General features: G+C 44.3%; 1 protein-coding gene across 8 annotated transcripts in view; it reads left to right on the top strand.

Moving 5' to 3' along the window:
• Window positions 1-24,013, top strand: part of ST3GAL6 (ST3 beta-galactoside alpha-2,3-sialyltransferase 6) — a 79,808-nt gene that overhangs the window by 28,390 nt on the left and 27,405 nt on the right. For 4 of the 8 annotated variants that reach the window (XM_074852096.1, XM_074852084.1, XM_074852076.1 and 1 more), the window contains 2 exons: window positions 601-737; window positions 7,098-7,268. The gene's annotated coding sequence lies outside the window, so the exon portion shown is untranslated. Of the gene's footprint in view, window positions 1-600; window positions 738-6,696; window positions 6,710-6,825; window positions 7,007-7,097; window positions 7,269-7,494; window positions 8,198-24,013 lie in introns of those variants that run through there. The other 4 variants (XM_074852091.1, XM_074852132.1, XM_074852115.1 and 1 more) reach the window with 4 other exon arrangements.

The raw sequence follows: 24,013 nt of genomic DNA, 5'->3' as shown, positions 1-24,013 counted from the left end.
TTATGTTGTGCCTTTCCAATGCTTTACAACAAACGAGGCCTTTAGGAAAAGGCAAAGAGCTAAAGGATAATGTGCCACAGACAGAGGGGCAGAAAGCAGAGCAAGGGCATTAACAAGTCTCCAGGTTTCTGCTATGGCAAGGAATTAATTAAATTTGCAGCCAGCCTGCACCCCTTTGTTCTCATGCCAGCATTGTTTAGCTGCTCTCACAAGACAGGCTGTCCATTCTCCATGTAACCCTTCTCTGCATCTTCTCCAGAACTGTTTTCTTCTCAAGTGTGAGAGCCTAAATCATATACTGTGTTCTGGGGGAAACACTAGAGTTTTGTACATCTGCATCAGTGCTTCCCTACCTGTAGAAGAGAAATATTATCTTACCTAAGGTATGTTCTTCTTTTCTGTGAATGGTTGAAGATTTGTTTGTTGTTTACAAATTGTCTTTTGCATGTCCTAGCTCATTTGACTTTTGACAAATCTGGCCTTAATCCTATGCACCTCTGTTTCTACACCATACAATATTTGCTGACCAGGATTGTTTGCTATTTGTGACTACTAAGAACCTCTCTGTAGTGTGTTGGTTTTTTTTTTTTTCTTATTCAGGCCTCAAGTGCTTCCCAAGAAGATTTTTCTCTTGCTTGGAATATATACATGGGATAGTTTTTATACATTTGATCTAGATATATTGAGATATATTTCAATCTTCCTCCACATTCAAGACTTTCAGCACTTCAGTCCAGGTAAATTCACTAATGAGTTTTCTTAATTTGACAGTTTGCCCTTCTGAAGTTGAAAAATTAGTTACCAACCTGCTTCTGTTTGTTACTCTGTTCAATGTGAATGGAAACGGTTGCTGAGTACTCAGCCCAATGCTGTTTTCTATGACCAGCTTTTTTTGACTGTCTTCATTACTTACTAATTTGGGGTTGTCTCTTTTTGTCTCAGTGACTACTGAGAAGAAATCTGGCAGCTATTGTACACATGGCTAGCTGGGCCCAAGTTTATTATTAGAAGCGTTTGTTTCCCAAATAGTACCTGGGAAGTTAAAGTTGACCATGGCACAATTCCCAGTAGTGTTTCTATAATAACATTTCAGTGACAGACCTCTTCTTGCACCATTATATTTTAGCTGCAGACAAGAAAGGCCAGGTTTCAGTGAGGTGTCCAAACCAAAACCAACCATCCCCCAAAAAACAAAGGCTGTGAGCAGGTGGTCTGGGCTGCTGGAAGTGGAGCTTCCTGTTCACATACAATGGGGAATTTTATGATGAATTGAATGATGATGAGTTAAATGACAGATGGCTTATTTTTTAATAAATTGCAAAGATCACTTGATGTTTTCCACTTGTCTGGTTGAAATGTTAAACATTGAAATAGAAGGAGTATTGTACTAAGATTGCAAATGTCTTGGATATTGGCCTGTTGGTTATATTCGCATGGGTCAGGTCTGGCTCCCATTTGGAACAGGAGCAGATCAGTAAAAAAGTAAAGTCCTCTCCATGAGCTATTCCTCTCCCTCGTTAGAGACCAAGCCAGCCTTTTCTGCTGTAGGGCTGCTCTGTTGAGCCTTGAGTGCCATGAAGGAAGGGTTCCCTCTCCTGTGCCACCAAGCCCCATTTTGTGTGGGTACTTACTGGATTCTTCCAACCTGTTGCAAGTGTCCGTTTGGCCTGTAGCAATGGTCATTACCTGGCAGAAGCTGTAAGTGGGTAAGTCAGTCATGGGAAGAAATGCATTTAAAAGTTTCCCAGCTTTTGTACCTACATCCAACATTTTGAGTGCAGCTTGAACTCGTAAATGTAAGAAACATGCAAAGCTCTCTTTGTCTCAGCCCGTGTCTGTCTCATTGAAATGAGCCTGCTGTTCACGTATGACAAGGCTTCTAGTAGCTTCTGGCATACCATTCCTGACTTACAGTGGCTCACCTGGCCTTCCAACCCTCCTTCTTGGAGTCTAATCACAGCTCTTTGTATCACTCTTATAGCCCTGTTTTGTGTCCTGTCTTGCTACATCATATTTTCAAGCACAGACCCAATCTGAAGATTGGAAGAAAAACTCTGCACCTGTTCCCAGATCTTTGGCTGCTGCAAACCAGTAAAGGAATCTAGGACAGTTGTCACTGGCCAAAGAAGCAGTGAAGAAAACAGCTGCTGAAAGTTTGATGTTGAAAGGTTATATATCTGAGAGCTGCAGTGGCTGCCTTAGCCTTGTAATAATGACTCAGCTGTGCAGGTGAAGCCAGCAGGACACAGGACAGAAACTTGGGGGTCTAGAGGCCAGAACGATAGGCTGTGCAGGGGGGAGCCAGTGGGAAAAACAGGGAGCTCTCTTTCATAAAATGTGCAGAGAAAGAAGCTGGGCATTAAGCTGTGCTTAAAATGGCAAAGGCATCTCACATGCGGGCCTCTTGTTGGAAAGGAGACAAGGAGCAGTGAGTCCTGGCATGGTACTGTAGGAACGACCGAGCTATCATAAAAGGACAGGTATTTCATCTTCCAAAAGAAGTTTATGTCAGTCATATGAGCACACGAGGTGGAGTGGGTAGGGACCCAAAGCCACAGGTTCAAGGACTTCTTGTTCTCCCTGAGCTTAGGGCCCGTCTGCATTTGGCACCAGCACTGTGACTGCAGAGGAAGGTCTCCCACCACCCTGCCAGCCCCTGGCTTTTTTCTCTCTCCTGTGCTCCACCTTCTCCCAGTCCTCCTTTGTGCCAGATGCCACAGCCAGGCCCTCTGTGAGCAGCAGTCCAGTGTGTGCCCAGGAGCTACAGGGAGGGGGCTGCCACCTCCCTGTCAGATGGGTGGGAGGACTGGATCTTGAGAGGTTTGTCTCCTGCCAGGGGAGGAGGCATCAGCTCTTGTTCCTTTTCCCTGAGGGGAGGGCTGCTTTCAGTGCTGTGAAACTCCAGTTTGGGTTATACGTAGAGGTGGAGTCATGCCAGTATACTGGCGTCCATTGGAAGGGTAGGGGGGACAAGTGGGAAACTTAAATCTTGAGTTCCACATGACAGTGTAGTTTAATGGAAACAAGGTAACGAGCGGAGGGGAGGAATCTGCGGTTTAGCGTTGCTCTTGACCTGGTAAAAACCACTAGCTCCTCAGGACACACTTTCCATAATTTTGCAAACCTTTTCCCTTTCTCCTGCCTGCTCTTTTGCTCGCAATGCTCTTCAAGTGGGTGTGTTTTGACCTATTTCCTCCTCTGCGCATGTCTAGTGAAGCACAAGGATGTTTAGTGCCTATTGGATAATGTCTTTCTTTATGGGTTTGCAGATGCTCTTATGTATAGATACACGCCCTGAGGGCTTCACTTTGGTTGGCAAATAGGCTTCCTAATGTGCTCACCACTTCGGACTCTATTGGATTGGGTGGCAGGGAGGCTGTCTCAGCCTACCTGGGTTTACCTCCGTGACGTTTCTTGCCATCCTATGTTTTGTTTGCTTGTGTCATCTCTCCTAGACAGAGTACAGGAGCGCTGCGCAGCCCGGGGCAAGAGAAAGCACTCTGCACGTCCCAAAAAAAGCAGTCCCTAGGGACCATGAGAGCAATCACAGCTTAATGTAGTACTTTGGTTGACCAGGTCTTGAAAAAGTGACCTCAAACTAGGTGGGGGTTGCATGCTGTGAACTCATGACAAATGCTGTGGGTTCTGAGGAGACATCCTGTAGCAACTAACCAGATTTTTTTTTAAAGCTCCTGGGACAGGCTTTAGCAAGTTCCCTCCTGGCAAAAAGTGTCTGGAAGAAATATCATGCAACCACAAATCGGTGACTAAAGGAGCTACGTGAGGACTGGTGCTTACTACAGCTTGAGTGGTCAGTGCAGTGGAGAGCAGTCCCTAGCATATGGGGCAAGGGCGCTGAGAGAAACTCTATGAAACAGAGTTGTGCTGAGACAGGTTTTGGAGCTTGGTAGCAGAGATTTGGGCATGTAGGGGACTTGGGGCTGTTCTCACGGTACGACAGAAGAGTAGGATCTATGATGGGAGGTAGTAAAGCTAGAAAATGAGTGGAGAAGGGATGTTGTGACAGTCTGCATTTCTATAAATGCATTCATCTCCTAAAGTAATTAATAAAGGGGGACAGTTCTGTTGCATTTTAATTCTAGGCCCAGAGGTGCATGCACAGAGCCTGATTACTAACCTTGCTCATTGGATTGCCGGGAAGGAAATCACTGTCATGATGCTGCAACTTTCCATCCTGTTTATTCCATGTTCTCCAGTTTTGCTTTTCCCATGTTCAACAGTTTTTTCCTTCCATTTCCTGTAATTTTTATCCTTGTTTTTCTCTGGTTTTGCAAGCTGAAGTAGAGTCTGGTTGCAATATTTTCTTAGTTTAGTAGTGACTAGGGAACCACATATTTTCTCCTGGAACTTAAATGAGACTCCATTTCATTTGGATTTATTGTAGTTATTGCTTTGCATTTAAAGGTTTCTGTGGCTTTTATGTTTGGTTTGGGGAGAGGTTTGTGTCTCAGGAGAGTTGATTTTGAACTGAAATAGAAAAAAAAATGTTGACTTTTTGGTCACATGCATTGTTTTTGCTTGTGGGAGCATTCATTTGACTTCCTGCTAGTCATCCTTTTCTGAAGCATTTTGAAGGCTACTCATTGTTATCAAATCATTGCTGATACCATTTGTGTGCAATAGACTATATCTCAGAAAAGTAACTCCCTATACTTTCATCGGTGTTGCAGATTAGTTATTAACTTCTTGCTTGTGCAGATCATTTTGAAAACACCTAGAAACAAAAATTTTTTTGTACTCTATTAATTGTTCAAATTGCCATTTGAATCCTTGAATTGAGTTTGACATATTTAGATGACAACAAACACCAGCTTTCATTCTGTTGCTGGTCTTGGACAGTTACAGTTGCCAGAAGAAACTGAAGTGAAATTACATTATTACAAATTAGATTATTACATTACTTGACCAATGTAGTTAGAATTTGGGATTTTGCAGTATATTCCAGATAGAGACGTATTCAGGTATCTTAGATACAACTCTCTGTATTTCTTACACACACTGCCTTTAATGCAAGGGAGTGAAACAGCAACAGGTCCTCTGTTCACAGCACTACATCTTCTATGGTCTTTGGCTGCAGATGAGAATGCTTAGCTCTTCCTAGAGTTAGATGACTTGTGTAAGACCCCCAGAAAATTGACAAGCCCATAACTTCCATCCAGCTGTAAAATCAAGTGATTTCTTCTAAGTCATCCCATGGTAGGACCATAGGAACATTGCATGTCTAACTAGCTTCAGAGGTGCGTCGGTAACTCGAGTTGGCCTCTCTGAGCCAGGGGCTCAGTCCTGCTAACAGCACGTTCCTGTTCTTTGCCACGATGTTTTTCAGCCTGCCCCAAGATCCACGTTAGGCTGGTACCAATACCCAGGTTAGCTAGTGTGAAATGAGCTCATGCCCATGAACTCATGCACAAAAGATGCAGCTGCAGCACACGCATCCTGTCTGGAACAGAGGCAGGAACAGCATCCATTTCCTCAAGATTTCCTACGCTCCTCTGCGGTGAATAGTCCCGGCATCTTGTTCTGTAAAAATCTGGCATATCCCAAGAGTAAATCCATCCTGTATCCTAAATAAAGGCGAGGCCTTGCACAATCAAGCAAGACCAGAACAAAATAATGCTGGACTATGTAATTTAAGACTGTCAAGAAGTGTATGAGCAAGGGGACTGAAGTCACATAACCCATCTTCTGGTATTTCCTAACTTCTGGCTCCTTCAATTGTGCAACCTTAAGAATTTTAATTGGTTTTGTGCCTATAGTACTTAGGTGAATTGAAGGGTAAGGACAGAAGAGATGAGAGCTAATAGGGAAAAGATAGAGCAGAGTTAAACTCATTTTAGAAGGCAGATAATTTAGCTATATACTTTGAAGCAGCTTGGTTTTGTAAAGGCCAGGATGTGAAGGGTGATGATCTGAGTAACCTCATGGGAGAAGGGGCAAAAGTAGGAAGGTATTTTCGGCTCAAGGCAAGACCTATTACAAAGGACTGAACTTTGGTTCCCAGCCCAGAACACACTGAAAGCCATCTCAGCAGGCTACAGAGTGGGATAGTCCCTTAAGGATAAACAAAATTTCCCTGATTTTAGTCTGTTATTTTTATTACATGTACATATAGGTTGTATAAATCTGCTGCTGAGGACAGACTCCACCTCTGGTCCTTCCCAGCAATAGCCACCAAAAAACCTAGCAGCTGCTCTTCCAATAAAGGAAGCATCTTGTTCTGATACAATGCTAAAAAGATACTGCAAGCTCCCTGAGGCATTGTGTAGAGAAGTTTCGGGACAGAAGTGGTCAGGATCATAACGTTTGAAACAGGACAATTAAGTTATTAACACCCCGTCAGATTTCTTCTAGCACAATATACTGCTCTGGGCAAAATACAACATCGATGCAGCACACGATTCCAGACAATGACTTCCTTTTTTTTTTTTTTTTCCAACCTTTATCACTGACAGAATTACTTATTTTTTTTCAAGTAGCACTGCCCAGACCCGCGCGGAGAGAAGATTTTCTAGGAGCCCCGCGGCTCTCTCCGGCGTGGGTCACACGAGGTGGGGGCTCCATTTTGCCCCCGGCAGCAGCCCTTGAGGGGGGTGAGGTACTCGGGAAGGGGAGAGTCCTGCAGCTGGAAGAACCGCTGAGGCTTTCAGCTTGCTTGGCTTCCCCCCCGCCCCCCGCCAGGGCACAATCGGTTTGTTAATTAGCTGGTAATTCCATATTAGCTCCATATTCCAATAGCTGAGGAGGTGCTGGCGAGGCTGGAAAGGCTCATGCAGGGCGGGGGCCGCTCGCTGCCCCCCGCTTTGCGGGGCTGTCAGGGCGGGCGTGGAGCGGGAAGGCGCCGGCCCAGGGGAGGAGGAGGAGGAGGAACAGTGGCTGCGGCTCCAGCTGCAAGTCAGCCAGAGAAGATACGCTCATTGCTGGGGGGAAGACGGAGCAGCGCTTTAGTTTTCTTGACGTGAGCCTCTCCTCCCCCTGGAAGGCTTTGGTATAAATCGAGGAGGAATTTCAGCAGATTCCAGCCAACTAACATCTCATGTAAGCACTGAACGTGCTGCCTTTTACGTTTTCTCTTGCAGATAAGGCTCAGCTGAAACAAGCTCTCCTCTCCACCCTTTATCGTGAACCCCAGCGAGCGGGAATAAGGCTGGAGCTCCCCAGAGGCTGCCAACAACAGCCTGGACGGCCCTTGCTAAGAAGCGATAAATTCTGTCCTCTGCTGGTTTAAGTATCTGCTCCGTTGGCAACCGGTAAGTGATTACCCCCGCATTAGAAAACGTAAACCCTGTGAACTGTGGCATAGCTTGAGAGGATCTTACGGATGGTGCCTGAACCCGTCGGGCCGGGTACGCTGGCAGTGCTCGATCCCGAGTCTGCCGGCGTTTCTGCCCTGAGACATCTTCTCGCCACGCTCTGGCGTTATTTCGGACGGGAAAGCTTCCCGCTAACTCCTGTGGGGTCTGTGCATGCTTTCAGTTTTACAAGCTGCTGCAGCTGAGCGCGGATGGCAGCAGCTGCCCGCACCGCCGCTGTTCCCTGCACTGCCCATATCCAACGGCAGACCGGCTGTGCGACACCTCAGCGTGCTCCTCGGCGAAAGCGTTCAAGGAATTAATTGAATTTCCAGAGGGATGGAGCCTGCCTCTACAAGCCTCCTTTGAAGAGAACACAATTTTAATCGGCTTGAGAGCTGCTGAGATGTCCCAGATCTTTCCCAGAGGTTCCTGGGAACTTCCTGCTAAAAATTACCGGGCGTTACCGGTGGGGACCCGGTTACCGGTGGGGATGAGCCTGACAGAAGCTGCAGCGGCGCCGCCCGGGTTGCCGGCGGCATTCGGAGGCGCTTGATGCCGCAGGCCGGCGGCCGGTGCTGGGGCCGGCCGGCGCCGGGGGAGAGGCCGGGCTGAGGCGCGGCCCGGGGCCGGGTCTCGCCCCCGGCCGGAGAAGGCCCCCCCCCCCCCCCCCCCCCGGGGGGGGCGCTCCCCAGCGGGTGGCGGGGGCAGCCGCCGGGAGGAAGCCAGGTAGGCGGTGAGGGAAGGGGCCGTCCCCGTTCCCCCGGCGGCCCCTGCGGGGCGGGGGCAGCCGCCCGCCTCTCCCCGGCCTCCCGCAAGCAGCCCCGCTCCCGAGCCGGGGCGGCAGGCGGACACGAGCCGGGCCGCCCCCGGGCCGTTTGCCGACGGTGAGTTCAGCCGGGGGGTGTCGGTGAGTTCAGCGGGGGCGGGGGGGGGGGGGGGGGGATGAGGGCGGCCCCGCGCAGGGGGAGCCTCCCGGCAGAGCTGGCGGCGGCCGGCAACGGTCCGTAAATAAAATTTGAGGGGGGAATTCCTGGCTCCGGCGAAGCTGCTCGGGTCTGGCCGTCCCCCGGCGTTGCCATGGCTGCCGGCGGGCAGGTTCCGATGAAGGCTGCCTTTCCGCGGGGTACCGACGGGAGGGACTGCCCCTTGGGAGCGCCGAAGGCCTGGGGGAAGGAACAATGGCTCTGTGGGTAGGCTTTGCCTTAAGCTATGCAAATCCATTACTTGTAGCGTAGGGAAGAAACGAACCCTGGAAGTTTTATGTTCTCCGCATTTTTTTTTTTTTTTAAAGTCTTTGGATTATTATTTGGCTGCGAGGGCAGCGTTTCTATTTTAGCTATTGCAAGCTGTGAGATCAGTCCTGCTGTCCTTTCTGAAAACCTCCAGTGAGACGAACAGCTGATCTACTGGGATTTGTGGCTGTTGCGCTCCTGTTACCCAAGTGAAACTTTTCTGTCCAGGTTTCTTCAGTCTTTGCCTGTCTCTTCTTCACCCGCTTTATGCCGAGCTGTTCTTACATACAGCGTGGTTGCAAAAGAAAGGACGAACTTTGCGATGGCATGAGATTACTTGTTTTAACCTGGCAAGTCTGTTGCAGCTGAACTGTGTAAAAATGTTATACATAAAGATATATAACTTCTATTGTGGAGAATGCCATACTACACTGGTCACTCCTAAATTTAAAAAAACTAAATTCAGGGTGGGCTTAAAGGAAAAAGAAATGTGTGTGGAGTGAGGCTTCCTACCCATCCGTTTCTGGACATATTCCTAACTGATTTGGTCACAGAAGTGATATTTCTGAAACTAAAATAACTTTGCTTCCATATGTAAGATTGCACCAGCTGTACCCTTGTTTTTCTTCCCACCTACATGAAATAAATCTACAGATCTTTCTTTCCAGCTTGTTGCAGTACCTGCTTCTTTAGCATGTCTGTCTTTCCGCTGAACTGAATCAGTCAATTAAGTTACTCTTTAAGCTTAGAGCTGTTTGTTAAAGCAGCAGTATTAAAGGTGGGTAAATCCCGTGGTCTCCCTGAGGGTCATCGTGGCTGTAGGGGACTTCTGCTTGTGGTATGTAAGAATCATCCCCTGAGAACTCCCAGTGCCCAAATACCCTGTTTTCAAAATCAGGAGGAAAATTTCTCTGCGGAAGCAATTGCCTGTTGGGGAAGCGCCCGTGGGAGCAGCTGTGGAGTGTGTAGGCAGGACAGCAAAACCTGGAAGCTGGTGGGAAGATAACAAGTGCCTGGGACCTAACTTGTAAAGAAGTGGGGAAATAGGTGAGTTGTGGTGTTTTGGCTAGACAAGGTGATTGGTGAGGTGTTACTTTGATATGCACCGTGTGCTCTTCTCCTTTGCCACCTCCTCAGACCTTGGAAATCTTACAAGCAGAGGCAGTTTTAGAGGATTTTGGATGATTGGTTTCTTTCCCGTGTGATCATTTTTGGATAGAAGGTGGCAGGGAGTGGGAATAGTCTTTCTTACGATAGCTTCTTTGTGCCATTAATGCTTTTATTCCAGTCTTGTTTTCATTGTTAGTTTCTGGGCACGCCATGATTAGTGCCTTTCAGTAAAGGTTTGATCCATCCTCCCAAGACAGGCTTGGGAAAGTTCTCATAAACCTGCTTTGGCTGATTTGTGGTTTTCTGCTCCTTGCGTATTGCTTCACATGCCGCTGGGGGTTCAGGTATTTTGGCCTGGAAGAGAATGCAGTCAGATGGGTCGTTTGAAGATACAACTTGCAAGACCACTGTGAATCTCCATGAGGCAGTCCATGCCGTTGACTCCAAGAGGCTTGTGAGGAAAGGCTTTCATTTTTTTTCTCCCATGGCATAGCTTGAGCTGTAGCACAGGATCTTTGTTTGTCTTTGTATCTTAACATTAAGGTTATTTTACTTATAAGCATGAAAGGTTGTTTTTACCGTGTGTTATATGAGATACTCTGCTGTGGCTCCCTAGTTAAGTGCGTTTTAGGAACAGTCTCAAGATAACTTGAAGTATCACTTTTCATAGATATCTTTCCTTACAGATGCTTGCACTGCTTTAGCTAAATCTGTTGAAATGTGCACTGTGCAATTAAGAGGAGTTTAATTTATCAAACTTGCAGCAACTCATTTGCCATTCATTTGAATAATTCGTTCATCAATTTTTCTAGCCTTATAGAGACACTAGTAAATTATATTGGGAAGTTAATTTATGGGGTGACTGAGTGTACAGGGTTTTTTCTTTTTCAGAGTCTCTATTTTCTACCATCTGTTTACTCAGAAGACCAAGAGCTTTGTAGCAGAAAAAAACCCCTGAACTTCCCCATTAATCCACTTTCTTCTACTTCCAGTTTTGCTACGTTACTTATGACTACTTCTGTTCCTATTCATAGTCTTCAAGGGAAATGAAATAAAACTTCTTTATTTTATTACTTGGCATGTGAACTTCTCGAAGTGTGAAATCTTTCTTTCATCCTCCTGCTCTACGGAAAAACCTAAAACCTCAGTTTTTCTTGATGTGTATTGAGGTCGGAAGGAACATGCGATGTGCAAGCTGTTTCCTTTGCGAGTCACCTTTCAGTATGAATTTGCTCTCACTTTGCAGCTCAGTGTATTAATCGCCGGTATCAGTAGCTGCTATTTGTACAGAAAGGTTAAAAAGCTGGAAAGTGATGGGCAGCATTAGCTAGTGTGTGCTATGAAGCAAAAATAGGGAACATGTGGCTTGCACGTGGTATCGTTACCTTTTGAAAAATGCATTGAACAAATGCAGGTGCAGAATGTGGTAAAATACTGTAGTGCTTCTTTCTATGTGCTGTACCTATCATCTTAAAACATCATGTCCTTTTAAAGTTCATTTTGGTTGGGTGGGGTGGCTCTTCAGTGTTCAAAGTCGGTTGTTCTTTGGTCTTGATGGCAAAAGTGAAGCTGTGACATCTCAAGAGGCAGACCCTTTACAGCACTGCAACAGAGTGAGCAAATTTTAAGTGTCCCCCACATAATACCCAAAGTTTGCTTGTAACTGTTGTGTGTTGCCTCTGCCCCCAGCCCCGGCAGCAGCAGTAAAGCTGGAGTACATTGTGCTAGAGCTGTTCTTTACATTCCAGCATCCGTGGGGAGCCAGGAGGAGCAAGGCAAAAACTTGAATAGCCCCTGCTTGCCCTGGCTGGGAAGGGAAGGCTGGAAAACTTGGAGCCACAAAGCTGATGCTCCCTCCTGTTAGGGGGGCAGGAATGGAATAATCAAGGAACTGGTTTAAAGAGCAGACAGGAATGAAGTGAAGTTCAGACTTAACCATTGAAGTTGTTCTTAACATCTGTTGATTTATAGTCCGTTCCCCTGGCAGCAATATTGCTTTCTTTTGGGCCACTAGTTAGTAGGAAACTTCATATGTGAGGTGGGTGGCTAGCAGTCTTAGATTTCCACAGACTCTTCAACTGACACTTAAAAAACCAGTTTCTAGCCCTTTGAGCACAGGTCAGAAAGACTAAAATAAGGATCAGCTGCTGCAGGGCTCAGAAAAGCTCTTTGTTAGGCTGGATCTGCAGACTGACAGTTTTGCAGCGCAGTGGTGGCCGGCCACTGCTTTCCTTCGTTGCTGCTTTTCAGAGTCCTGTGGCCAGCAGTGAAATGAGAGTGGTGTGAAGAGCATGTCATCAGCTTACCCTGAGCCTTAGCAGAGGTAGGCAGGGGAAATATGCACATGTAGTGGCCATTTAATAGTCAATACAGAATGTGTGTGTGTATAAAATACAAATGATATCGCTTGTAGGATGGAGGAGGAGGAGTCCCTTTCCCAGGGTAAGAAAGGAATTGAAGTTGTGGTTTTGCCATTATCTTTTTTTTTTCTCTTTTCCAGTGTAGTTGTTGGTTTATGTAGCTCCCTCCTGGGCAGCGAAGTTTTGCGAGCTGTGTTGTGCTGACACAGTTTTTTGGCTAAACGATGACCTGTGTGGGGGAAATGATCTGTTTAGGGAAAGCAGCGTACAAGCACCCCTAGCATAACACAAGGGTCAGTGCAGGGAAGGAACTTGCGGGTTTTCCTCCCTGCAATGAGGAGAGACAAAGGTGCTTGCTGCTTAAGAGCTGTTGCTGCTGAATGAAAGCACCACCTTGTTCATCTTTTGGCAGTCAAAATGGATACTTCCCATTTCTTTGAAGTTCTTGAACCTGTCTACCTCCTCCACCAGTGTCACATCTGAGCACCCGGGAAACACTATCACCTTGATCTTCACAGTGCTTCAGGTAGTCTGAAGGCAGTGTGTGGGACTGAAACCAGGAGGAGGGTTAGTGGCGTAGATACCCTGTGGGGTTTGTTTGAACAGAACACTTGCACAAGATTAAATGGAGCCATAATATTAAATCGACTTGATGAAGCGCCAGAGCAAGTTAGGATTTGTCCGTATTGGTGAATGCGTACGAGGCTTGCTAGCATGTGGCAGCTAGTCTTGATCGTGCCCCTGTGTAGACAAGTTACTGCCTTCTCATTTGGTTAGCTGGGAAAAGCCTGGTTTTTGCTGGAAACAGTTAAGGGAAAACTACAGCTAGCTCTGCTTGCCCAAATGTTTTGCAATATTTAATGAAACAGGGTGACTGTTACTTGCCTCAGCTGAGAATCTCGAAGGCTATATAAGCCTATCCTTCCCTCCCCAATTTGGTAACCACCCGTGGCAGTTTTAATTCCCCATTCTCAAAAAGTCAAGGGCCTCAGGACTGTGTCAGTGAAGCGCCCCGTGGTTCAGCAGCTCTGATGTAGCAGTGCCACTTCAGTCTCCTTTGGTGGGTTTCCTGTCCTTTTTTCTGCCCTGGTTCCCAAGTGCAGACATTGGCAAGTCCATAAAAGGATGCTAAAAGGAGTAGGCAGGGATGTTATCCTCCGTACTAAACAATTGTAGGTGCTGCGAGGGGGATGTGTGGACAAGGGGAATGAACCACAAAATGTCCACAACGTGCTGTCCCTCAATAGCATCTCCGTCTGTCGCTGCTGGAGACAGACTAGTGGGCTGGATGGACATGGGTCTGACATAGCAGACTGTTCTCGTGCCTGTGTTGCTCACCTTGTGCAGTGGAGCACAGGCCAGGTGTGTAAACTGGGTTTGAAGTAGCCAGATGGATAAAATACTGGTCAGTGTAAATACCATTTGCACAGTTTCTCAAGATTGACTGCCTTTTCTTACAAAACATGTTAAGGAAATGCTGTTACTTCGTTTTCACTGGAGCAATTGGAATGGAATAGCTATTTTCATTCGTTCTTCTGTGCTAATGGCATGCCATAATTTATTTTCAGCTTGGGACATTGGTTCTTAGATGGCTTAGCCTCAAACCTTAGGTTTTATATTAGTTTAGAGATTTCTAATCTAAATTGAGAATGTTGTTCAGAGCTTTTTGGAAGGAACAGTGAAGTGAAATAGAATATGCATCTCATTCTTCAGATTTCACAGAGAATTGTTCCTATAATAAATACTGCCTGGTGTCAGAGTGACTTTTTTTGAAGCTGGGTGTCTGAAGTCAGCCAGCACTATCTGTTAGGTGACTGGAAAGGATATTTAAAATGTTTAATTTCAGGCAGCTGCTTTGGGAAATTTGGATGCTTATATGTTTGTGCAAGGCTTTTCAAAATTTTAGCTTTTTTTTTTTTTGTAATGGGCAGAGGCTCTTACATTAGCTGGGCCACACAACTGTGTGACAAGCAGATGTAATGAAACCAGGTCTCTGATGTCTTTCTCCATGTAAACTTTCTGATCTTTAATGAAAGATGAGCTTATAGGGTTTCTTTGTTCTACCCAGCTGCCTGTTTATTTTTGCAAAACTTGAGGTCTCGAACGCATTAAGTTCCTAATCTCCTGTCAAATTTGACTGAAATTAGCCAAAGGGGTTCACAGTTCTGTAGGGAAGGAAAGAAAGGGCACGCACCCGTGCATATAGGCTGTGATTGCATAAATCTCATTTCATGCTAAGAACACATGCGATGTAACAGAACAAAAAGCCTTTTACTGCATTTCATGCTCTAATGGCATTCTGCGTCATCTGTGGCATGAATAGCAATCTGATAGGACATGGTGATGCTGGAGACTGAGCTGGATTTGGTGTGTTCACGTTAAAAAGGAAGAGACGTCAGTAGGCAACACTGGGTCCTGCTTACGCTGTCTCTTGCTCTGGAGCACTTCCAGTTTTATGCTGAACTAAATACCAGACTTTGTTTTATCCCCGCTGCAGCGTGGGCCGGTTTGGTTCTGGAAGAGCAGATCTGTGCCACAGAAGTCCATCGCCCTGCTGTGACTCCCGGGGAGGTGAGCCCGGTGGTGTCCCAGGGCTTACCCCATCACTCTCTTACCTTCAGGGAGATACTCGCACATACAGCCTGACCAAATCCAACGCTCAGCAAAGATCGGGTAGAGGAGGGCAGCTAATCTATTTAAAAATGCTACAGTCCTGAAGAAACTCCCATTCATTTTGCTGTAGCGTTGAAGGGCTGTTGAAACTGAGAATTGAACAGCAAAAATAGACACTCTGTTTCACTTAACAGCAATCAGACTTGGCTTAGAAAGTAACAAACTGGTGGAGGAGCTGAGGACGTGCAGCAGAAGGTGCTGAGTGAAGCCGTGGGTGCAGCGGGGTGCGTGTGGGCAGCCTGCCCTGGCAGGAAGGCTGTCCGCTGCCCGCACGCTGCCTGGCTCGGAGCTGGGCTCCGAGGCATTTTAGCCAGTACAGGGCAACCCCAGCAGTAGGGCTGTGAGACCGTGAAAGGGAATCTTTCATGTGGGTGGGTGGGGTGAAACGCACCTTTGACTCCCCTCAGTTTTAGGGGTGACTGTCCTTTTAAAAAAAAACCAACAAAAAACACCCAACCAAAAAACAACCAACCGAAAGAACCCTCAGAACAGTGATACATCAATTTTCAGTTTTGGGGAGGAAATGGGTTGTGTTTAACCTTTAGGGAGGATTGAGGTCTAAAAGTCCTAAATGGGCATCTCTATGTAGCACTGAGAAAAGCATATAAGCTTTCCCAGCATTCCCTACTGACTAATTTAGGCAGCTTTCCTCCCAGACAGATGGCAATTGAAGATTACCATCAGAGATGATTAGCTTTCCTCTGGTATAGGTAAGGAAACTTAAGGTGCAAAATTCAGGGCTAACAACTCTACTATGGGATGAATACCCACTAAAAGTTAGCACTGCAACATGGGCTGTTGTAGTGTTGTTTTATAGCTCTGTATACACAGAAATATGTAAATGAGCTTGTGCCAACTTTTCCATACGGAGCTGAGTTCCCTTACAGCAACTGACAGTTGCTCTGTGAAGAATTCCAGTTCTGGTTTTATGTCTTTTAGCCAGCTACTTTGTCCTGGGTTTTTATTGTGAATTTGGTTTCATCTTTGTATAAGGAAACACACAATTACTGATACTCTGCTCAAGTCAGATATACCTACGTCTTTGTTCCCCTTGGAAAACTCATTACCTTACAAATAATTTTTTTTTTTTAAACATGGACTTACTGGCAACCTTTCCCATGCAGAAAAGATGTCAGTTAGGACTTTACGTGCTGTGTTAAATGTTCCTCAGGACTACGTTTTTCAACTATGCTATGTATCTCATAGCTCTCAAAATTCTCAGGATCAGTGCTGTTTGGATATTCAAGGTGGTAGTTTTTCCAGTATTCACATTTAAGAAATGAAACAAAACACTAAAAGCCTTTAGGGGATCAGATACAGGCTCTGCTACAACCTGTACAACAGTTCTGTGTTAGCTCAAAAACATTTTATGTCCACAAAACATTCTCATAGTTGTGAAGTTGCTCATTAGAGCTTTTCTTATGGTTTGTTTTTGTTGTTGTTATTGTAAATAATATTTTTGAGCTGTAGTGCTAAGAAAACAAAGCTACATATAAAGCAGGCTTTTGAAAGTAGCCTTAATATGTACAATATTCGAGCTTTTCCGGTTTGGCACTGTCAGATTGGGTTTATTTTCTTATAATAGTTAGCAGTTAAGGTGTGTATTATGATTAATTTTCAAGATCCAAAGGCAATGTGGATGTATTCATTGCAATGCTGAATTGAGAGCACTGGAATTGTAAGTTATTAATGTTATCAGAGAAGCTGCTCAAACTTAATGTCCTGCAGCTTTCTCCTGAGCTGGCAGGATCGCTGCCCTGGGAAACTTCCAGGACTTAGTAGTACTGTGGGGTAAGTGCTAACACTTATCTTCATTTTCTTCCCTCCCTGAATTAATTTAGCTTCACACTTTTCACTGACTTGTTTTGCTGCATTCCTGAGAATCCCAGAGCTCTCTGTTGCAGTAGATTGACTTGCAGAATCTGTTGTTGGGGTAAATTCCTTCTCAAACAGCTGGGGGTTTTGGTTTTTTGGTGGGTTTGGTGTTTTGTTGGTTTTTTTGGTGTTTTTTTTTTTTTTTTTTTTTTTTTTTTTTTCCCAGCAGTTGAGGCAAGATAGGGAGCAACACAGCAGAAATCAGTGAACTTAATAGGTTTGGGGTTCTGACTATGGACGTGCTTTGCATGTTATTTAAATGAAAATTTAAACCATTCAGTTTTGTATGCTGGTAGTATGTTCACACCTTCTTGCTGGGCCTCTTAATTCACACAAACCTGTACCATGTAACATGTTGCTTTTTAAAATATGAGGGCTAAAAATTCTGTTGAAAAATCCTGTGGCATCAGATGATGGCTGGCTGTGCATATTTGGACTTAATTATGACTGGGGCTTGCAAATGCTACTGTGAAAACTAGTCATACAGAAAGCAGCTGTGTCTCTTCAGGGACAGATTCTGACACCAGTACAGATCAGGATTTATACTATTATGATTAAGTGAGAAATTACTCTGATTTATTTGGGACTTTCTGTTGATGTAGATGGGGAGCATTTCATTCTCCAGATGCTGGTAGTGAAGGAAATAAATCAGCTCTCTCAGTTATCTTTTTTCTTTTCAAAAAAACCCAAACCAAACATTCCCTCTACCCTTGGGAGCCCTCGTTTTGCTTGTGAATGTGGTTGGGTCTTTTTTTTTTTTTTGTGATTTGTTTTAGCCTAGGGTTGAGATTATTCTTTATTTTCCCCAAGCTGACTGGTAGATGAGTTTTGTAATTCCCAGCTATTTTTGTGAGAGCTGAGGTTAAATCACTAGCTCCAAATCAGCCAGAGCTGGATGTTTTAGATATCCTAGGCATTATTAGAAGACAAAGTGTGGCTTGTTTGAAGGTGAACTTAATGCTGTAGTGAATGTACACGTGTAATACAGATAAAATTCTCTGGTTGGGCCTTTATTTAGATTGATCATGGTTTCTAGGGGAAAAAAATGGTGAGCTGTTGTGATTTGTAACCGAGCTGGTTTGAAACCTGACTAATCTGGGTATTTCCAGCCTTTTCTCTTTACACTTTTTTCCATCTTTTCTCACTGGGAAACCTAAGAAGGATTGTTTGTTTGACCTCAAGCCTCTGACTCTCCAGGCACTCATGGACAAAGAACAGTGGGTGTGAATGAGTAACTGATGTTGTAGTGGGATATATATATATTTATTAATAATTTTCTGTTTTCTCAAGCATTGTGTAGTATCTGTGGTTTTTGTTGTTTAAAAGGAGGTGAAGAAGCAAACTAACTCAAAACCATGATGCTCTATTCCTTCAGAAAGAGCAGCTCAGGTTGACATTAACTTTTTCAGTTATGCAAATGAAGGTATGAGGAGAAAATGCCTTGAACTCTGACCCCCAGAACATGTTGCATGGCTTGTTTATATTCCAGTCTTTCTGGAAGAAGAGCTGAAGGGAGAGGGGAAACATAGGCTGAGAAGGAGCAGTGTTGTCACCACGGTATGCAGGAGTTGCTGCATGGATTTATAGTACTCATTCTCTGTATTTTGTTCTATCATGTGTTATACTGACACATATGATGTGTAATATATAAATAGCAGCCTAGCTTAGGCTGGCTAAAGCTTTAAAGGTTAATCTGGGAGAGTACAACAGGGCTGGAAGAAATCTTTCAGCTATGGCTGAAATTTGTGATTTTTTTTTTTAAGGTGTAGTTAGAGCTGGATTTGTGGTGTTTGCTTTGATTAAAACTTTGGGAGTTGAGGAAGCAGAGTTATCTGTGCTCAGCTCATACCTGTTTTGGACTTTGCATGCACAGGTTACCTTTTGACCAACCACAAAGTAGTTGTTTTTGCACTGCACTGCATCTCTATGGCTGCTGGGCATGGCTGTAACTAGCTGGTCTCTGTTCAAGTGCGCTGGAGGAGGAAGGAAAAAAAAAGCGTGTGCTGAGGGGAGGCCTTGTGGAGGGACAGGATGGGGAAAGCATAAGGAAATGTCTGTTCCCAACCTCTGTGCACCTTTGCATAAATTGACCACTTCTTCCAGTCCTCATCTCAAGGCACAAAAGCAGACAAGAAGCTGAGGCTGTGGACTTGATCTTATTCTTGATCATAATTATAGGCAAGGTTTTTGGAAATCTGTGATGATTAGAAAGCACCAGTTAGATGAGAATTCAATGGTTGTTATTTTTCTTCTTCGCTTCAAAGCCGCAAGCTGGATTTAGATATAGTCAGGGCTGACTTTTAAACTCAAGTTAGCAGTGTTTAACTGCTACAAAAAGCGTGTCCATTGTTGGAATGAGCCCCAAGTCATTTTGGAACTTAGGGAATATTGTTTTCTATCTTGGAGGGGAAAAATAATTAAAACCAACATTCACTAGCTGAGAAATATCAAACCAGCTATCTCTTTTACACCTGCAGTTTTAATTGTGTGTCCACACCATGCAGTGGAGCATGCTGTCACCTTGAGCTGGTGCTAGGGATCCACATTACACTGAGCCAAAATATTAGCTCGACTCTCAAGGGTGACATAACAACCCTGTGATAGCCCCAAGCTGGAGGTAACATGTCTGCCTCCCAGCAGGCCTAATTAACTCAGCATCAGACAGTTGTGCCGAATACTGCTCCTATTTGAGGGCCATTTCAGCGATACCTAATGCCTGTGCTCCATTGTGTTTTGCTCCTCAGGATTTTCTGGCAGGATGCACTGGCTGATGCTTTGTACTCCTGTTTTTCATCCGTGGAGCTAGTATTTGGTGTCAGTATAAGTGACATTAAATTTTGCACTGGTAGGCCCCAAAGCGGTATCTCTGTGAAACAATGCACATCATTGATCACGCTGCCTCTGAGAACAGGATCACAGCAGTTTTTTGCAGCCAAGAGGGGACTGTTTCAGTAAGCTTTAAAAAGCTTGTAGTAACTTGACCTAGGCCTGTACACATGTCTTCTTGCTATCCAAGAAACAGTCCGATGAGTGCATGCAACCTCTCTTTTTCTCAGGCCTTTTCATTTTTTTCTGTTCCTGCTCCCGCTGTTGGGCGTGTGTAAAAGCTATTGTGTGCTCAGGCAGAGGGAGGGAAGAGGAGCGGAAAAGAAGTTACACCGCTGAACAGATGATACTGCACTAGATAAAAAGGAAGTGAGAACAAGAGAGTCAGCATGGTGATAAGACTGTAAGAGTGAGTCGGGACCTGTAGATCTTCTGCAGCTTTTGCCAAACTTTCCCTATTGATGGCATGTCTGCCTGGAAGGCTGCAAGCTCATGTTTTTCAGATCTTGCCTGAAATGTTGAAGGGCTTAGTTTTGGCTAGAACAAGCCACCATACCTGATTTCTTCCATTTGGAGGTGGTAATGGGAATGAGGTGAGATCGTGGGGCTGGAGGTGAAGGTTTGGAGGGGTGTAGGTGCTGTGTTGCTGTTATGCCCAAGGCACAGAGATAAATTGTTTGTTCCTGGGCCTGCCTGGAACCTTGTGGAAGGGAGCTTAACCTCCCTCTTCTACCAGCTGTCCTGTCTAGGTAAACTAGGATTGCAGGGGGTGAAAATACAATAGACTTGACTGGACTTGGATTCTTTATGAGTACCTTTTAGCCAAAGGGTATGCCTGCATGGAAAGAGTTTCTGAGTTTATGAGTAGGACTGGAGAGTCACATGAGGGAAAGTCATGCAGAGATCTCCTTGAAGATTTTGGACAGAAGCGAACTGAAATGGTGTTTGTCAATGAAAAATATTAAGTTGCTTTTCCTCCTTGCTTGACCCCGTTGGCAGGCATGTTCTGGTGAGGAGCAAAGTACTGGTGTCTTTCATTATAGACAGAAATGGAATAAAATAATCATGAATTGTCCACAAAGTCATAAATGTATCGCTGTCTCTTATGGTGCAGAATAGGTTTCGCAATTAGCAAGATGATGAAAGGGAGGAGGCAAGCACTTAGGCCCTACACCCAATCTATTACCTCTTGCAGCCTGTCCTGAATTAGTGTGCAGCCATGCAAAAGGTCAGAGGTGGACACAGCTCTAGTCTGTCTCTCCCCAGTAGGTTAATGTCAGTAGAGGCTGCATTTCTGGCTGTAGTAGCTTAATGAAGAACAAGGGTTGGCTGAATCGGCTGAACATTGCTACTACTGTGATTTAGTAAAATCTACTGGACATCATTGCTTGCTGTTGAGTACTTGGAGAAAATACGATCTTGCTATTTCTTTTCAGGTCTTCTGCCATAGTTGGAGAAAGGGGAAATTGAGGGGAAACCTTGGAAAGCTTCCTTAACAAAGAGAAGCTGTCTCTGGAGGAAGACTGTCTTGTGTCACAGTTATCAGGATGCTGTGGAAGTAAATGGTTGGTTCTGTATGCTCTTGGAGGGGAAGAAGTCTCTAGATCTCACAGTCAGCAAACTCTTCCTCTACCGCTTATTCCCTCATTGTTGAAAGAGATTAGGGCAGAAAGAGCCAGAAAATGTCAGATTATAGGTGTGGTGTGATGATGGAAGTCTCCAATGACATTTTGACACAGTAAAACTTTAGTTTTTTGGTGTCATGGTTTGTGCAGGCCTTCAGGAACAGGAATAACTGCTTTGGTTTTGTGTGGGGTGGGGCAGGTTAGCAAGAATCTTTTCCCATTAAGATGCTGTTAAACTTACCACTTCAAAACCAAGTCACTGTTGTTGGAGAGTTAGAAACGTAGTTCTAACTGAGGGCTGCTTTGCTAGGATAATCCGATATATCTACCTTCCTTATTTAAACTTAATATTTCTGGGGACTTCTGTTTCTTAATAAACTAAAATCATAAAAGAGCATTGGAAATGATGAAAAAATTTAAGGAGTGTGTGAGGGAAGGCACTAGACTGACTCGGCCACTTCAGTACCGTTAGGACTCTGCTGCAGTGCTATTGCATCGTCCTCTACAGCGCTTCCTTGCTGAAGAGGGGGTAAATTAATGAACTATGCACGTACTTAGAGCAAGTACCGGAAGAGTTAATGATGAATAGTGTATAGATTTGGCAGAAGAAATATGTAGATATGTGCCATAATGTGCTCATGTTTTGGCAGCTGAACTTGAGACAAATGATGACATGAGAAAACTCCCTTCTTGGTTGTCCTTTTGCTGTGTGGTTCCACCAGGCATGCCCTACATCCTGACCCAAAGGAAGCAGTGCTGCAGGACTGGGGATCACAAGCAAGCCCACAAAACACTGACTACATCTTAAAAATCCTGATGTTTCTTTTTAAACTTTTTAGTAGGCTTTTATCTGCTTCTTCCGCTGTCTCTTTAAATTTTAAGGTCCACTCAAAGCACATTCTCAAGCTCACTTCCCTTCCTCCCCCACAACTACAAGGTCTGGGAATTTGAGGTCTGAGTGAGCTGAAATTTTCCTGCTGTCAGTTAATTGCAGCAGCAAGAAGTTAAACTGTCACAAGACTAGGTATGGAGCTAAGATTGTTTTAAGATGAATAATATTTAATTTAGTAACTACTTTTAAATTAAATATTTATTAACTGTTTACTTTAGTAATAGTCAAAGGTGCTTTACAAAAAAATAAGTAGGACAGATTAAAAAGCCTCCTGCCTTGTATTATTAATTTTAAGCAAGAAAGCAGGAAGAAGGCTTGCAAGTGCTATGAAGAAAAGCAATTGTAGTGTGGTCATGTGATTGCCCAGCCCAATGGCTGTAGTTTCCCATGTGATTATTTGGTGGCATGGCTGCATCAACTGCATGTGTAAGTTGAAAGATAAACAGAGGCTGTGAGATAGTGGCTCTTATCAGATGCCACACTTACTGAAGTAGCAGAATAATGACTAATTGTAAGTAAAGGTGCAGCTGTGACAAGGATGTTGGTTCCCCACTTCCACCAAGGGAACAAAAGCCCCTGGGCTTATATAGCTAATTTCTCATATACCCAAATGTGACTCTGTGGTGGGTTGGTGGGAGCTGGGGTGGAGCCATCTGTCCACAGGAGATGCAGGCTGATCTCCCAATACTGTAACAGAGTCTGTCTTATCTAATTCTGTAATTGTAGGTCTGCCTTGGCGGGGGTGGGAAGTTGAACAGTGGAAGTTAGCTTAGATTCTTATTAAAAAATGCTCATCAATCTTTTTACAACACTTATGCATCCCGTTGCTTGTTTACTTGCAGAAGATTAACCAGCTAACAGTGTGAATATCAGGCATTGGCGTGCTGGGTTCCTCACCCCTTTCATTGTGTGGATCACTGTAGGCCTTTTAGAAAGAGGAGAGAATTGGATTAGTTGAGTTCCAGCTTTGTCCTCCTTGTTTTGCTCAACCTGACTGACCTGGACCTAAGGGCACCGTGACCTCTGTCAGTCAGGTTGAGAGGCTTAAATCAAGATGCTGGGTCTTGTGTTATGGTAAATAAGCTGGAACAGGACTGTCATTTTACATGTGAACTGTGTCTTCTCAATTGCCTTTTTTCTTATATCTCTGACTATGGGAATTTTCTAGTGCGGTATTTGCATTGAAGGAGTTTGTTTTCCTTTGATTAACTTTCTATAACACTTAAGCTATTTTAAATAGAGAGGGAGAGCTGGAAAATGCTGTCACCGTTAAAAATACACCCAGAATAATTTCTACTGTAAACAAGGTAATGGTTCTGTTTACTAAACCAGGTTAACAAAGTCTTCACTAAAAAGACCATCTTTCTTGACTACAGAACTTTCTCTTCAAAGCACTGAATGAAGCCAGGCACTGGGGGATGGGATGCTGAGAAGACACTCGTATAATTAAAGACCATTTTATGTTCCTAAGAGCTAAGTACACCCTTAATGATGCTCCATTCTCACGTGTGTGCCAGGCTGAATGTCCTACATAAGATACTGAAAGCTGTTACAGATTCCTTATGATCCTGTTTGAAGAACAATGTTGACTTATATCCTCTTGTTTTAATTACATTTTTGCAGGCTATACTAATTACCTTTGTAAATACAAACAGAACATTTTTTTCTCTGTGAATAATACTGTTATGAATTGGGGTTTTTTTTAAGACTGTTTATAGGCAGCTTTGCCTTGTCTTTTCTCTGTAACTTCATTGGACTCTTCAGCAAGGTTCTCTTTTACACTGAAGTTAGCAAAGTCAGCGAGTCAATCAGTGTTAATTTAGCAGCTTCAGATAAAGAGCTAATTAGTTATGTTCTGTTGTTTAACTGAAGTTTGCATTGATTGAATTAAGGGAGTGAAAAGTAAACACTTGATTTCCACTTTAGTGGGATATTGTAGCAAACTTTTGCAAAGCAGGAGGGGGTAAAAATACTGACAATGAAAGGAAGAAAACCCAAAAGAGCACAGTATCTTTTTCAAGTAAATCATAGAATCGTTGAGCTGGGAAAAGACCTTTAAAATTGAGTCCAACCGTTAACCTAACACTGCCAAGTCCACCCCTAAACC

The sequence above is a fragment of the Strix uralensis genome, chromosome 2, assembly GCF_047716275.1.
Source record: "Strix uralensis isolate ZFMK-TIS-50842 chromosome 2, bStrUra1, whole genome shotgun sequence".
In the NCBI taxonomy this organism is placed as follows: domain Eukaryota; kingdom Metazoa; phylum Chordata; class Aves; order Strigiformes; family Strigidae; genus Strix; species Strix uralensis.
Note: the sequence above shows the minus strand (reverse complement) of the source record. Positions and strands in the feature narration are given on the sequence as shown.